Raw genomic sequence first — 16915 nt, forward strand, 5'->3', positions numbered from 1 at the left:
GAAGAGCACTCATCGAAAATCTGGCTTTAGCTAACTGCTACAACAACCCTGAGTATGACAGATCAAAGAAGACTATCACTAGTCAGGAATCAAGGGAGATTGCTGAGCTAAAAAGCATGGTAAGTGAACTTCTTAAGTCTCAAAATAAGAATATACATGCTTGTGATATTGCTGTAGGAAATGAAGAAGATGGAAGATATGAAGAAGATGGCATGTACCAAGAGGAAGAAATCAATTTTATGGGAGCTCAGGCATACCATAATCAATTTAGTCCAGCTTTCAACAACAACTTTAGGAACTCTGGTGCCAACTTCAACAATCTCTCATATAGAAACCAAGGAGCCGATAATCAGCCCTATCCACAGCAACAAAGGAGTTTTCAAAACAAGTTTCAAGGTGGAAACTATGGAGAAGGAAATTCCCAACAAAGATCAGCATTCAATCCTCAACAAGCACAGACCAGCTCATTAGAAGCAACCCTTTCCCAGCTACGTAATCAGGTAAAATCGCTTGAACAAACTATGATGCAGACTACTCAAGGCAATGAGAAGTCATTCAGGAAAATGAGGGTGAAGATCGATTGTATCTCCACTGATTTGAATGGGAAGTTCGAATCTCTTGCAACCCATGTCAAGAAGTTGGAACATCAGATAGGTCAAACTGCAGATTCAATGAAGAGACAACCAGGAGTTTTACCAAGAAGAGTAGAAGTTCACCCAAAGAAGTTCTGCAATGCTATGACAGCAGTTTTGGAGGAAGAACCTGTCGCAGACTCTAAGGAAAGATTGACACCTGAACCTCTCATAAAAGGACTCTGGAACCGAGCATGAGAGAGGTCGAGTCATTCCTGTTAAGGTACCCAAACGCTTGCCTGACGAAAGACTCAGAAAGTCTAAGGATCCAGGGCGTTTCTCATTCACATGTTCAATCTTTGGAATTGAATTTTCAGATTGTTTATGTGATTCTGGTGCTAATGTGAATGTCATGTCAAAATCTGTTGCTGAGAAACTTGGTATAGGTACATTTGTCCCCTCTCTAGCAAGGATAATCTTTGGTAATTCATCTCAAAAGAGAACAGAAGGAATGATGCAGGATTTGCCACTAATCATTGGAAACAAAACAGTCCCATCCGATTTTCAAGTCTTGGAGATGGACAAGGAAAAAGAGAGACCTTTGATATTTGGTCGCCCATTCTTAGCTACTGTAGGTGCTGTTATTAACCATGCAAATCGCTGTTTAGTTTTCTTAAATGTGGACAGGAAAAAGTTCTATAAGACCACACCAGACCAAGCTCCAAATCAAAAAGACAAGGACAAGGAGAAGGTGATGGAGGACAAGAAGGAACTAAAGGCACTTGCGTCTAGGCAATTTATGCACATCAAGATAGTAGTGCCACCAGACATCAGCAAGGAGAAGGAGAAAAATCTTGAAGGAATTGTTGAGAAGACAAAATATGTCTTCAAGGATGCAAAAATCTTTAAGAGAGGAAAAAAAATTGTGAAAAGTTCAGGTTAAGGAGGACCACAAGGACTCTTAATTCAAAGAGTCCTGTTTCTCTTTCTTAATCCTAATCCTGCCAAGAGTCTAGCTAAAAGACTTTAAACAAAAGCGCTTAATGGGAGGCAACCCATTTGGTATGACTTTCTTTTCTTTTTATTTCTTTTCTATTTGATTTCTTTTCTTTTTTATGCATTTCAGGCTTTTATAAAACCCAGAAAAACCAAAAACATTCAAAAAACCAGAAAATACAAAAAGATAGTAGGAGAAAGCAAGAAACCAAGAGAAACCGGGAACTCCCGGAAAGCATTTGCCGCGGCCGCGAACAATCCAGCCGCGGCCGACCCGTCCTTTACCGTGGCCCACATGTTTCAGCCGCGGCCCGACTCGATTCTACCGCAGGCGCGCGAATCTGGCCCGCGGCCGGCTCAATTTTGGTCACCTGGCGAGTTTTCCCCGTTTCCCGTAACCCGGAACTTGAATTCCCCGTTTTACTACGGGATTTAACCGGGAAGTTCCCAAAACATAATTTCCGTGTTAAACACGCCAGGTAAATCTTCTAAACTTTTAAAAATAAAATTTTTCTTAGGAAAACCACCTTTTTAAAAGAAAAAGAGGATTTTAAAGATCAAAAATGTCTTTTCTATTCATTTTCTCCAACAAGCTTGGAGATCTAGAGAAAAAGACAGATTTCAAAGTTGACAAATCCTTTCCAAATTTTCGAACATATCTCACTCTTTTTCAAAGGAGATTTCAAATCTAGCATCACATAACACTTTCATCAAGGTATGAGCTCAAATTTCTCTCTTTTTCTTAAAAACTCATATTTAGGGTTTTTTTTAGAATGAGTAGAAATTCACCTTAAGATGATTGGAAACTGTCTTTGGACTTAAGGCTAGACTACTGGGTAGGTTAATTGCATGATTAAACACTTAGACCATAGAGATTTGAAATTTTCGAAAATCTGAGATTTGAACTTTGAGAAAATCGAAATTTGGAGATCTGTTTGGTTCAACTTTGCAAATCTGGATTGTTTGGTTTTTGTTGATAGAAAACTAGACTAGATTACATGTGAGTGAGCATAATATATCATCCTGGTTTAGAAATCTCATGTGTTGAACATCAGTATATCGAACTCCACCAAAAGTTCTCAGATTTTGTAATGTTTGATGCACTTACAGTTTGTTTGTCATGATAATGTGTTTATGATTTCTCTGTAAACACCTTGTTCATAAAATCGATACCAAAGCAGCTTGATTTATCCTTTGTCTCGAGAATCTCGTTTTTGCAGGTCATGGATCTCTCAAGTTCGACTGATTCGAACCAAGAAGAGCCCTCATGCAAAAAAGCCCCATTCGCAGGAGACATATGATGCATTAAACGAAAAAACGACTGAGTGAAAATGAGCCTCTGTGCACCTTCATTACCGCGCAAAGAAAGATCTTTTCAGGAAAGATTGAGCAGACCTCCACTCAGCTATCTTTCCCAAGAAGAGTCAAGCCTTCCTCTAAGTGGAAAGTGAAGTTTGTTGGTAAAGCCATAGACCCAGACATCGATTACTTGGCACAGCTTGAGAAGCTGAAGATCAAGCCAACTCCAGCAATTGACTACTCAACTCTTGAATTGCTTGGAATCAGAGAAGATGTGATATGGTATTTTGATAGGCTTGGAATGAGATCATTCATGGAGCAGAACTTTCGGACCTATGAGAACCACACTAAGGAGTTCCTTGCATCAGCGACTTTGAGTTACAAGAAGAGAGCTACTCCTAGAGCTCTAGTTGGCACACTCTCCTTTTCTATTGGAGGTCATCCTTACTCGCTTACCATCTTAGAGATATTTGATGTTTTGAAGTTGCCTTATTGTGATGAGATTGCATTGGAGAAGGATCCAGATGAGGATCTTTGGAAGCTGATGGGTTATGGAGTTTATGACAAAGGAACGTCTAAGGCATCATTACTCTCTCATCTTGCTGTACGCTATGTTCATAAGCTACTAGCACACACTGTGTTTTCACGAGCCAATCAAGCGAATGTCCTTAAGCCAGAGTTGGTGACACTACAGCTACCATTCGCAGATCACCCCAGGTTTCCTTGCTTTGCTTGCATCATTGCAAGAAACCTAGTGAAAGTTAAGCATGAGATGCTTACATCTGATTGTCAGGACTACTCACCAGCTTTTGGGAGCATCATCACTTCGCTTATGATAGCAGCAGGAGTTGATTTTTCAACTGAGACACCTCTTAGAGAGGATTGGTTTGATCTTTCTCAGTTCTCTAGAGATAGGACTATCACCAGGGCCAAGATGGACCCAATTGGATTTGCTTACAAGTTCTCCACCAGTTCCACCGAGTACAGGGTACTACTACCATCGGATTCAATGCCCCATCTCCATGATGGTTCAGACCCAGGATGTAAACCAGAGACCAGCGTCTTCCTACCATCTTTGCCACTCTTACCACTGACCATGAAGCAATTTCTGGCTGCAAAAGCCAAGAGAGAGGTAGCTGCAAATAGCAGGAGACTACAGCCTGCACCATCCACATTCAGAGCCAGTTCTTCTCATTTCAGAGCATCCACTAGGAGTGATGAAGACTTTGCAGCTTTGAAGAAGAAGCTTGAGCAGCAAGAGAAGATCAACAGGTGCATGAAGAGACTACTTAAAAGCCGCCGATCTGATGACTCCTCATCTACAAAGACAGATGACAGCCATGAGACATAGGTGCCTATCCATCACCACATCATACCCACGGTTCTATCACCATTTTCTTTCCTTTTATTTTATACTCTTTTGCTTTTATTTCACCATCTTCTCAGCAACGTTTTCACACTGGGGACATTGTGATTTAAGTCTGGGTGAGGATGTCTATCCGTAATAATCTATTTTTCTTTTTTTCTTATCTTTTTCTGCAATTTTTATATTAGTCTATGCTTATTAAAAGACCTTGAGTATTTTTCAGGAATGTTTGACGCAAAACTATAATGAGTAAGACCGATGTGCTTCTAGACTTTTCATGTTAGTATCTTTTTTGGTTAGTACTAGACTAGGCGGTAGTTAGAGTACTTGCAATACAAACTCCCACCAGAGGATTTCTATTCATGGAGACTTGTCCTGACAGGATAGACTAGCTCATTTTATTTGAACATAATCTTGACATTCAATTTTCTCATCATTAGTTTTAGCAGGCATCATGATACACATCTAGGACATCTTTGCATCATTGTTACCACTCTTTGTTGTCCTAGATGGCCAGTTCATCTTTACCTGGTACCACACCCTTTATCCAGAACCATTATTTCAAACTTCAAGCAGTCTCTCTTTAGCACTTTTGACATATATGTGCAAAAACGCCGGAGAGGGAGGAACAACATGGTTTTCAGTCACACAAAAGAAAGACTGAAGAAATTTGGGAAAGTGGAGTATCAAGAATCTATCAAAGCCCAATGGTACCTCAAAAAGTGTGAACTTAGAAGTAAATTTCGTGCTTCCTAAGACTCTCTGTCAAAAGGCGGTTTCCCCTTTCAGAAAAAAAAAAAATCGAAAAAAGAGAAAAAGAATGAAAGGAAAGAAAACTAAAAGCCTAAAGAGTCTAGGATGGCCGAAATTATTTGAAGTAAAGGCTACAAGTATTCATTTGTGAGCATTAGTTTTAAAACCTAGACAAAAATCTAAGTCTGGGGGAGTTATGAGGAGAACCTGAAGAAGGGAGATCAAGAAATCTTAAAGCAAGAAGAATGTGACTGGAAACTGTGGATATCAACAGCTCCACCCTCTCTTGCTGTTTTGCATAATGTATTGTCTCTCCAGAAAAGGTAACCCTAAACACTAAAACAGCCATTTTGAATACCTAGCCTTGATTGCCTTGCTAAACTCTTTTTGATGAGAACCACTGGAACTTATAAATGAATGTTAAAAGCTAGTTGACTGGAGGATAGGTTTAAGTGTGTAGACTTTCGCATGACGGATCAACGGACTAGTTATGCTTGTGCTTTGGTGAGAATTTTCTAGACTATCCTTGATTTTAGCATAATGACTAACTCTGGGTTAGAAGCATGGTCTCTGAAATTTTGTTAGTTCCTGCGACTTTCAAACCTCTTTTCCAGGTTCAGTTCTTTGGTTTTGTTTGAGGACAAGCTAAGGTTTAAGTTTGGGGGAGTTGATAACATCTGATTTTGACCACTTTTATGGATCACTTTCAATATCTTATGCAGGTGTTTTTACTCAGTTTTAAAGGTTTTATAAGTGTTTTCTATGATTTGGAGTTTTAAAAGGTTTTTCCATGTTTTGGAGTTAGATCTCAAGATATCATCAATGCACTGAAGGCCGATCAACACAAGCCCAGTCAACACAAGCCCACCGCGGCTGAGGAGGTTTCACCCCCGGTGGACCTATGTCCGAACCTCAGGAGCCCAACTAAGGCCCAAGACACTTCCTGCACTCATTTTACAAGCCCTAGATGCCCAAAACTTGGAGAAACACTATAAATACTCATTTTTAGGTCCTTTGTAAGAGAGCATTTTTCTTCTCTTTGAGAGAGAACTCATTCACAGTTTTAGGTTTTATTTTTGACATATGTAGAAGCTTTTCATCGCCATACTGTCTTCAATAAGAGAAGTTTTCCTGCAACCTTGTTTCTTTTACTTTTCTTCTTCTTAGTTCTAAACCGATGATGATGTCTACCTCAGCCATGTCTGAGTAGTCACCTAGTTGGGTGAAAGGGTAATCCAAAGGGACCCCATGTTCGAATGACATCTAGGTTTTTAGGAAAAAGGATTTCGATTTTTAACATGATTCTCCCATTCATCCAATTCTCAAAGCGGTAATTCTGGATTGATCACCCAGAATCTGATCCTAAATTTAATCCGAGCCACCAGAGTGTTGTATCTGGGTTGCCTGAACCGGATCTTATGGACGTCCCTGTCGTAGGAGACGAAAGCTACCTACGGAGGATACGTAAGCAGAGATGGATTCCGATCTACAAAGCATGATCTTGTTCTGGCATGAGAGTGAGAGTTAATTGCCATGAACAAGTGATTAGATGATTAGGGTGACGAGAGTTGGCTAATCTTACATGTGTCTATCCTAGTTTCAGAGTCATAGAAAATCCTTGCCTAAATTCCTTGAGTCTTAGAACATGAACCCTAAAGATGAACCTTGAACCCAGCGCTTTTTCCTTATTGCTTTTCAACCGATTCTTACTTAAAGTTCTTTTTAATCTTTGCATAATTAGATTTAGTGACAAACCAAAACCCGTTTTTTATTATTAGATTAGGTTTACGATTGTTTTTAGCATCAGTTAGAAGTCCTCAACACACAGATCTATGTGGATTCGATCCCTAAGTACTACTGCGTTTGCTGTGCACTTGCAGCTTGTCTAGGGTAAAACTTGTGTTGCCCACTGCAATCACATCAAGTTTTTGGCGCCATTGCCGGGGTTCTGTTGCTGTTGACTTGAGTTGTCTTCTTAATCTAATTTCAATCCTAAACCTCAAGATTTTCGAGTTCTGCTGGAGATTTTCCAACTCCTCTTTTTATCTTTGCTTTCTTTGCTCACATGTGCATGAAAACTAGGAGAGATTCTGACGAAATCGTATTGCCTTTAGACGAGATTGACAAACACGAAAGAGCACTTAGGAAACTCAGACGAAGAACGCTCAAGATGGCCAATCCTAATGCCCATCGGGAAAATCTTTTAAACCGTGATCAGGAGGATCACATTGGAGATGATGACCGTGATTCAGTTCATGGTGACGACCTAGGTGCTGCTCATGAAGAAGATGGACAGCCACAACTCGATGAAGAGGGAAACCGAGTCCCTCTAAATCCTGCTCAAGCCGCTGGTAATCAAAGGAGACAAGACTAGGCCGATGTTGAAGGAAGAAGGAATGATGAAAACATTGTTCTACCAGTTGTTAGAGAAGCAAATCGACCAATACAGCTTGCCAATCCTGCGAGAAGACAGCCTCGGAACAGACTCATTGCCGATTTTGATGCACCTCACCAACACTTCCAAAATTGATCAGCTATTCAAATCCCTGTTCCAAGAGATAATCATTAGATAAAACCTCAGATAGTCTCTTTGGTGAAACAGAACCAATTCCATGGAATCTTTACTGAGCATCCAATGGACCACATTGATCTTTTTGAAGAAATCTCTTGAATGGTGAGAACAACTCCAGAAACTGTGGACTATGTGAAGTGTAAGCTTTTTCCTTTCTCTCTAAGTGATAAAGGTTTTAGATGGTTGAAATCTATGCCATCTGGTTCTATTACTTCATGGGAAGAATTCAAGTCAGCTTTCTTGAACCACTTCTACACCAAGTCAAGATCGAACCAGCTGAGAAAAAAGATACAAAGTTTCCAACAAGGCATAATAGAATCATTTTATGAAGCCTAGGAGCGATTCAAGGAGTATGAGAGAGACTTCCCTCATCATGATTTCTCTGGAGCAAACCTGCTAAGCACCTTCTACAGAGGACTTCAGCAGAAGTATCAACTTTCTCTTGACACTGCCAGCAATGGAGATTTCAGTTCAAAAACCATACCACAAGGAAGAGCACTCATCGAAAATCTGGCTTTAGCTAACTGCAACAACAACCCTGAGTATGACAGATCAAAGAAGACTATCACTAGTCATGAATCAAGGGAGATTGCTGAGCTAAAAAGCATGGTAAGTGAACTTCTTAAGTCTCAAAATAAGAATATACATGCTTGTGATATTGCTGTAGGAAATGAAGAAGATGAAAGATATGAAGAACATGGCATGTACTGATATGTCTATATTTTACATCATTTAGATTGCATTATAGAGTCCTCATCATGTGTTTTCTCATGTAAATTGAGTCTTTAGGCGCTAAAATAGGACTTAGGGCTTGCATTAGGTCCCAAAGAGTTTTGCATGTTTTGAAGTCTTTATCAGGAGCTTTGGAGACCAATTGGAGCCTAAGAAGAGGAACAGAAAAGAAAACGGTGAAGAAATGGGTCAAAAATGGTGAAAACCGCTTGGAGGAATTTCTCGGCCAAATCTCGTACCGGCTGGTCGGAAACCTCGGCCAAAATGTTTACCGGACGCTCATTACCGGCCAAAAACCTTACCGATCGGCCAGAATCGAGTATCGAGTGCAAAAATACCACGGGACAAGTTTTTGACCGAGGCAAGAATTTTTACGACCAAAAAGCTTACCGCGGTACACAGCCCTCAGCCATTTTTCTTACCGCGGGAAGGTTTTTACGACCAAAAGTTGTCCTTGCCCGCGCAATTCAGAGATCAGCAATCCGGGGAACCTTCCGGTCCGAATCAGTTGGCGGGGTCTTCACCAAAGTTGGAGACAACCAAGCAAAGATTCCAGAACAGTCTGAATCATCCAATTCGGACCAGTGGAGAGAAAGATATGGCTTCCGGAGCATTCACCAGCATTGCGCGTACCCGAGAACTGAACGGCGAACTTCAAAGATCATGGCGGACGGAGCCCCTCCAGACCGAACCAGCTTACCCGGTCTTCACCAAAGTTCGAGATCCATGGAAGATCTTCTCAGAGCATTCGGAATCGCTCAATTCGGAGCAAAGGTTTGGAAGATAGGGTCTCCGGAGTTCACATCGGTCTAAAAGTCTATTTTCCGGTGATTTCAATGCAGCGCAAAGATGTTAAATCCAGGAAGCCTTCCACTCCCCAAGCTCCGATGGTTTCTTCACCAAAGTTCGAGCTTATTGAGTCATCTTGACTGTGGAACTGGTCCCAGAGCAATTGGAGTCGTGTGCTGAAAGTTACTGCTTCCGGAAGGTGACATGGTCGATACAAGCCTAAAAGAGTTGCGATACGCGCTAAGTATTCTCACAAGCCTCGGTATCTTTGCCTTGGCGTCACTCAAGTCGAGGCTCATATCTTGGAAGTATTCTGGACTAGACCTCGTGCCAAAGCCTTGGCATGGTTAGATCAAGGCATGCATACGTAAGAACTGAAGCTGGAAACGACTAAGTGTTGAAAGTACACCTCGGTGTAATGACCTCGGCGTGCATGCCGGACAGTGTTCTCCCAAGCACCTCGACATCATGACCCCTCGACATTTTATCTCGAGGTCCCTTGTCACGAACCCAGAATCAAGAACAGAATGGCTCAAGAACATACACGTGAGGATAGATCAAAGACTATTGTTCATGCATGTTCTTGACGTGTTCTTCACGAGATCTTCATCTGGATCCTGACTCACGTGCACGCCTCGGCATGAAGACCTAGGCTTCACTTTCCGACACACTGTGGCACTCACCCATCAACCCAAGAAGGTGGTTCAGTACCCGGTTTTTTCCGGGCTGACCCGCGACACTTTTCCTTTGCTATAAATACATTTTGAGACTAAAAACCTAGTTATCTTATCTCTTATCTGTTTTTAGCTCTAAGAGCTTGCCTCTTTTGTGAAACTTGATTAATCTAATCCGATATCTCGTTTTTGCATCGGAATCTTGTTCTTTCTTTATTTCTTTTATCATCAAACATCAAACTCCTTATCATGACTAGCTACACGTCTTGCAAAGGACTTAGTAAGCTCGTTATGATCAGTGAGTAGTCGTTTAAGAGGCTTTAGATAGGTAGATTAGGGTGCTTTCAAGGTAGATTAATGGGTTTAGGTGTCTAGTCTTGCATGTCTCATTCCTTAACTGACGAGATCTCTAGGCTGGATCCAAGCACATCACTTGAGGTTCAGATCTGAGACATATCTCGCATCAAAAGTGTTTGTAGAAATTTCTGAACCACTCGGTTAAGGGTTTAAGAGTCTTTCATCGCGAGAGTGATAGTTTGTTCTCTTAAATGACGCTTTTGAACTGATTCTTATTGCTGACTGATTTGTGCCTCTCAAAAGGGATTTTGGTATGAAAGAGGATCAGTTTAGATGTTTAATGCTTTCATGAGAAGATTAACATGCCTTGAGTTCAAAGTTAAATGAAATCGCTTGATAAAAATGGTTCATTAACCCATTAGTTTAGCTTGGAAGCACCCGAGTCAAATATCCTGTCTAAAGCTTCTGCCTTTATCATTCATTATTGTCATCTGAATCACCTGTTTGTTATTTGCATCTTGATTAGTTTAAATCTCTGCTTTTATTTAACTTTATTGCTTATTTGCCTGTTAATCATCGTCACCAAACTTTTATCATCTTGTCTTGACTTAAGTGAACAAATGACATAGGCTAGTGTCTCGTTTACAAGCTTGGTTTGACACCCCTTATACTACTTTGACAAGGGGATTGATAACCCTTCTAAGAGCCTGAAAACTCTTAGTTATCATGTACCAAGAGGAAGAAATCAATTTTATGGGAGCTCAGACATACCATAATCAATTTAGTCCAGCTTTCAACAACAACTTTAGGAACTCTGGTGCCAACTTCAACAATCTCTCATATAGAAACCAAGGAGCCGATAATCAGCCCTATCCACAGCAACAAAGGAGTTTTCAAAACAAGTTTCAAGGTGGAAACTATGGAGAAGGAAATTCCCAACAAAGATCAGCATTCAATCCTCAACAAGCACAGACCAGCTCATTAGAAGCAACCCTTTCCCAGCTACGTAATCAGGTAAAATCGCTTGAACAAACTATGATGCAGACTACTCAAGGCAATGAGAAGTCATTCAGGAAAATGAGGGTGAAGATCGATTGTATCTCCACTGATTTGAATGGGAAGTTCGAATCTCTTGCAACCCATGTCAAGAAGTTGGAACATCAGATAGGTCAAACTGCAGATTCAATGAAGAGACAACCAGGAGTTTTACCAAGAAGAGTAGAAGTTCACCCAAAGAAGTTCTGCAATGCTATGACAGCAGTTTTGGAGGAAGAACCTGTCGCAGACTCTAAGGAAAGATTGACACCTGAACCTCTCATAAAAGGACTCTGAAACCGAGCATGAGAGAGGTCGAGTCATTCCTGTTAAGGTACCCAAACGCTTGCCTGACGAAAGACTCAGAAAGTCTAAGGATCCAGGGCGTTTCTCATTCACATGTTCAATCTTTGGAATTGAATTTTCAGATTGTTTATGTGATTCTGGTGCTAATGTGAATGTCATGTCAAAATCTGTTGCTGAGAAACTTGGTATAGGTACATTTGTCCCCTCTCTAGCAAGGATAATCTTTGGTGATTCATCTCAAAAGAGAACAGAAGGAATGATGCAGGATTTGCCACTAATCATTGGAAACAAAACAGTCCCATCCGATTTTCAAGTCTTGGAGATGGACAAGGAAAAAGAGAGACCTTTGATATTTGGTCGCCCATTCTTAGCTACTGTAGGTGCTGTTATTAACCATGCAAATCGCTGTTTAGTTTTCTTAAATGTGGACAGGAAAAAGTTCTATAAGACCACACCAGACCAAGCTCCAAATCAAAAAGACAAGGACAAGGAGAAGGTGATGGAGGACAAGAAGGAACTAAAGGCACTTGCGTCTAGGCAATTTATGAACATCAAGATAGTAGTGCCACCAGACATCAGCAAGGAGAAGGAGAAAAATCTTGAAGGAATTGTTGAGAAGACAAAATATGTCCTCAAGGATGCAAAAATATTTAAGAAAGGAAAAGAAATTGTGAAAAGTTCAGATTAAAGAGGACCACAAGGACTCTTAATTCAAAGAGTACTGTTTCTCTTTCTTAATCCTAATCCTGCCAAGAGTCTAGCTAAAAGACTTTAAACAAAAGCGCTTAAAGGGAGGCAACCCATATGGTATGACTTTCTTTTCTTTTTATTTCTTTTCTATTTGATTTCTTTTCTTTTTTCTGCATTTCAGGCTTTTATAAAACCCAGAAAAACCAAAAACATTCAAAAAACCAGAAAATACAAAAAGATAGTAGGAGAAAGCAGGAAAACAGGAGAAACCGGGAACTCCCGGAAAGCATTTTCCGCGGCCGCGATCAATCCAGCCGCGGCCGACCCATCCTTTACCGCGGCCTGCATGTTTCATCCGCGGCCCGACTCGATTCTACCACAGGCGCGCGCACCTGGCCCGCGGCCGGGTCAATTTTGGTCACCAGGCGAGTTTTCCCCGTTTCCCGTAACCCGGAACTTGAATTCCCTGTTTTACTACGGGATTTAACCGGGAAGTTCCCAAAACGTAATTTCCGTAGGTAAGTCTTCTAAACTTTTAAAAATAAAATTTTTCTTAGGAAAACCACCTTTTTAAGAGAAAAAGAGGATTGTAAAGATCAAAAAGGTCTTTTCTCTTCATCTTCTCCAACAAGCTTGGAGATCTAGAGAAAAAGACAGATTTCAAACTTGACAAATCCTTTCCAAATTTTCGAACATATCTCACTCTATTTCAAAGGAGATTTCAAATCTAGCATCACATAACACTTTCATCAAGGTATGAGCTCAAATTTCTCTCTTTTTCTTAAAAACTCATATTTAGGGTTTTTTTAGAATGAGTAAAAATTCACCTTAAGATGATTGGAAACTGTCTTTGGACTTAAGGCTAGACTACTGGGTAGTTTAATTGCATGGTTAAACACTTAGACCATAGAGATTTGAAATTTTCGAAAATCTGAGATTTGAACTTTGAGAAAATCGAAATTTGGAGATCTGTTTGGTTCAACTTTGCAAATCTGGATTGTTTGGTTCTTGTTGATACAAAACTAGATTAGATTACATGTGAGTGAGCATAATATATCATCCTGGTTTAGAAATCTCATGTGTTGAACATCAGTATATCGAACTTCACCAAAAGTTCTCAGATTTTGTAATGTTTGATGCCCTTACAGTTTGTTTGTCATGATAATGTGTTTATGATTTCTCTGTAAACACCTTGTTCATAAAATCGATACCAAAGCAGCTTGATTTGTCCTTTGTCTCGAGAATCTTGTTTTTGCAGGTCATGGATCTCTCAAGTTCGACTGATTCGAACCAAGAAGAGCCCTCATGCGAAAAAGCCCCATTCGCAGGAGACATATGATGCATTAAACGAGAAACGACTGAGTGAAGTTGAGCCTTTGTCCACCTTCATTACCGCGCAAAGAAGGATCTTTTCAGGAAAGATTGAACAGACCTCCACTCAGATATCTTTCCCAAGAAGAGTCAAGCCTTCTAAGTCGAAAGTGAAGTTTGTTGGTAAAGCCATAGACCCAGACATCGATTACTTGGCACAGCTTAAGAAGCTGAAGATCAAGCCAACTCCAGCAATTGACTACTCAACTCTTGAGATGCTTGGAATCAGAGAAGATGTGATATGGTATCTTGATAGGCTTGGAATGAGATCATTCATGGAGTAGAACTTTCAGAACTATGAGAACCACACTAAGGAGTTCCTTGCATCAGCGACTTTGAGTTACAAGAAGAGAGCTACTCCTAGAGCTCTAGTTGGCACACTCTCCCTTTCTATTAGAGGTCATCCTTACTCTCTTACCATCTTAGAGATATGTGATTCTTTGAAGTTGCCTTATTGTGATGAGATTGCATTCGAGAAGGATCCGGATGAGGATCTTTGGAAGCTGATGGGTTATGGAGTTCATGACAAAGGAAGGTCTAAGGCATAATTACTCTCTCATCCTGCTGTTCGCTATGTTCATAAGCTACTAGCACACACTGTGTTTTCACGAGCCAATCAAGCGAATGTCCTTAAGCCAGAGTTGGTGACGCTACAGCTACCATTCGCAGATCACCCCGCGTTTCCTTGCTTTGCTTGCATCATTGCAAGAAACCTAGTGAAAGTTAAGCATGAGATGCTTACATCTGATTGTTAGGACTACTCACCAGCTTTTGGGAGCATCATCACTTCGCTTATGATAGCAGCAGGAGTTGATTTTTCAACTGAAACACCTCTTAGAGAGAATTGGTTTGATCTTTCTCAGTTCTCTAGAGATAGGACTATCACCAGAGCCAAAATGGACCCAATTGGATTTGCTTACAAGTTCTCCACCAGTTCCACCGAGTACAGGGTACTACTACCATCGGATTCAATGCCCCATCTCCAAGATGGTTCAGACCCAGGATGGAAACCAGAGACCAGCGTCTTCCTACCATCTTTGCCACTCTTACCTCTGACCATGAAGTAATTTCTGGCTGCAAAAGCCAAGAGAGAGGTAGCTGCAAATAGCAGGAGACTACACATCCAGAGCCAGTTCTTCTCATTTCAGAGCATCCACTAGGAGTGATGCAGACTTTGCAGCTTTGAAGAAGAAGCTTGAGCAGCAAGAGAAGATCAACAGGTGCATGAAGAGACTACTTAAGAGCCGCCGATCTGAAGACTCCTCATCTACAGAGACAGATGACAGCCATGATACATAGGCGCCTATCCATCACCACATCATGCCCACTGTTCTATCACCATTTTCTTTCCTTTTATTTTATACTCTTTTGCTTTTATTTCACCATCTTCTCAGCAACTTTTTCACACTAGGGACAGTGTCATTTAAGTCTGGGTGAGGATGTTTATCCGTAATAATCTATTTTTCTTTGTTTCTTATCTTTTTCTGCAATTTTTATATTTTTCTATGCTTATTAAAAGACCTTGAGGTGTTTTTCAAGGAATGTTTGACACAAAACTATAATGAGTAAGTCCCATGTGCTTCTAGACTTTTCATGCTAGTATCTTTTGTGGTTAGTACTAGACTAGGCGGTAGCTAGAGTACTTGCACTACAAATTCCCACCAGAGGATTTCTATTCATGGAGACTTGTCCTGACAGGATAGACTAGCTCATTTTATTTGAACATAATCTTGACATCTAATTTTCTCATCATTAGTTTTAGCAGGCATCATGATACACATCTAGGACATCTTTACATCATTGTTACCACTCTTTATTGTCCTAGATGGCCAATTCATCTTTTGCTGGTACCACACCCTTTATCAGAACCATTATTTCAAACTTCAAGTAGTCTCTCTTTAGCTCTTTTGACATATATGTGCAAACACGCCGGAGAGGGAGGAACACAAAAGAAAGACTGAAGAAATTTGGGAAAGTGGAGTATCAAGAATCTATCAAAGCCCAATGGTACCTCAAAAAGTGTGAACTTAGAAGTAAATTTCGTGCTTCCTAAGACTCTCTGTCAAAAGGCGGTTTCCCCTTTCAGAAAAAAAAATCGAAAAAAGAGAAAAAGAATGAAAGGAAAGAAAACTAAAAGCTTAAAGAGTCTAGGATGGCCAAAATTATTTGAAGTAAAGGCTACAAGTATTCATTTGTGAGCATTAGTTTTAAAACCTAGACAAAAATCTAAGTCTGGGGGAGTTATGAGGAGAACCTGAAGAAGGGAGATCAAGAAATCTTAAAGCAAGAAGAATGTGACTAGAAATTGTGGATATCAACAGCTCCACCCTCTCTTGCTGTTTTGCATAATGTCTGATAGACACGACTTTTTAGGGTCTCAGGGCTATCAATCCCCTTGTCAATGTAGCACAAAGAGGTTAATCAATCCAAGAATGTGGTGATAGACACTAAGCTATATGATCAAGTTCTTAATTCAAGCAAACAGGAGTGGGTTTTGATTAATCTAGAGAAAACTATAAACATAAACAGGTTTAAAGACAAATGACAATGACAAATGGTGTGAATATGATATGATGGAGGCATGAGATTCTAGACATGATAGATGGTTAGGGTGCTTTGGTGTTAAACTAGAAATGCTAATGACAATGATGAGACATGATTCAAGTGATTAAGAACTCTAATCTAGGTTAATCCTCTCATGAAGGTATTAACCCCTATACTAATCCATTTTCAAACCAAATTCCCATTTGTGAAATATGAATCAATATGCATTAATAAACAGTTCTCAATGATCATTCAAGCATTTAACAAATCATTCCCATGATGAAAAATTACTTAAACCTCTAACACAACTCTTTCAGGAATTTCATCAAACACTTTTGGTGCATGAAATTCCCAGAATCTAGATCTCAAGTGATTATCAAGGATCTAGCATAGAGAACAGTTGTTTAGAGAAATGAACCAATGAATCTAGCCCTAAGCACTCCTAATCTAACACTTTAGCACCCTAAGGTTTGTGTAACTCCCTTTTTAGAATCTTCTGGTCATGCAGGGCCTTGGTCTTCTCCTTATAGATTTTTGAGCTTTCAAAAGCTTCAAGCCTGATCTCCTCAAGTTCATGAAGTTGCATGATCCTTTTCTCTTGAGCTGTCTTGATATCAAAGTTTAGAAACTTCACAGCCCACATAGCTTTGTACTCCAACTCAACAGGAAGGTGGCAGCTCTTCCCATATAGCAAACTGAATGGTGATGTTCCAATTGGAGTTTTAAAGGCAGTCCTGTAAGCCCATAATGCATCATCTAGCCTTTTGCTCCAATCTTTTCTGCTTGAGCTAACAGTCCTCTCAAGAATGGCCTTGATCTGTCTATTGGATACTTCAACCTGGCCACTAGTTTGAGGATGATATGGAGTAGCTATCTTGTGTTTAACTCCATGCTTTCTCAATAAACCTTCCAGAGTCTT

The 16915-nt window shown here is 40.3% G+C and overlaps 1 non-coding gene across 1 annotated transcript; it reads right to left on the reverse strand.

Annotated features, from left to right (window-relative positions):
* Window positions 1-7832: 7832 nt before the first annotated feature.
* LOC112087922 lies at window positions 7833-7938 on the reverse strand. Its single transcript, XR_002900327.1, has one exon. It is a non-coding gene; the product is annotated as a small nucleolar RNA R71 (small nucleolar RNA).
* Window positions 7939-16915: the final 8977 nt, after the last annotated feature.

Source organism: Eutrema salsugineum, unplaced genomic scaffold (assembly GCF_000478725.1).
Source record: "Eutrema salsugineum unplaced genomic scaffold, Eutsalg1_0 scaffold_16, whole genome shotgun sequence".
Lineage (NCBI taxonomy): Eukaryota > Viridiplantae > Streptophyta > Magnoliopsida > Brassicales > Brassicaceae > Eutrema > Eutrema salsugineum.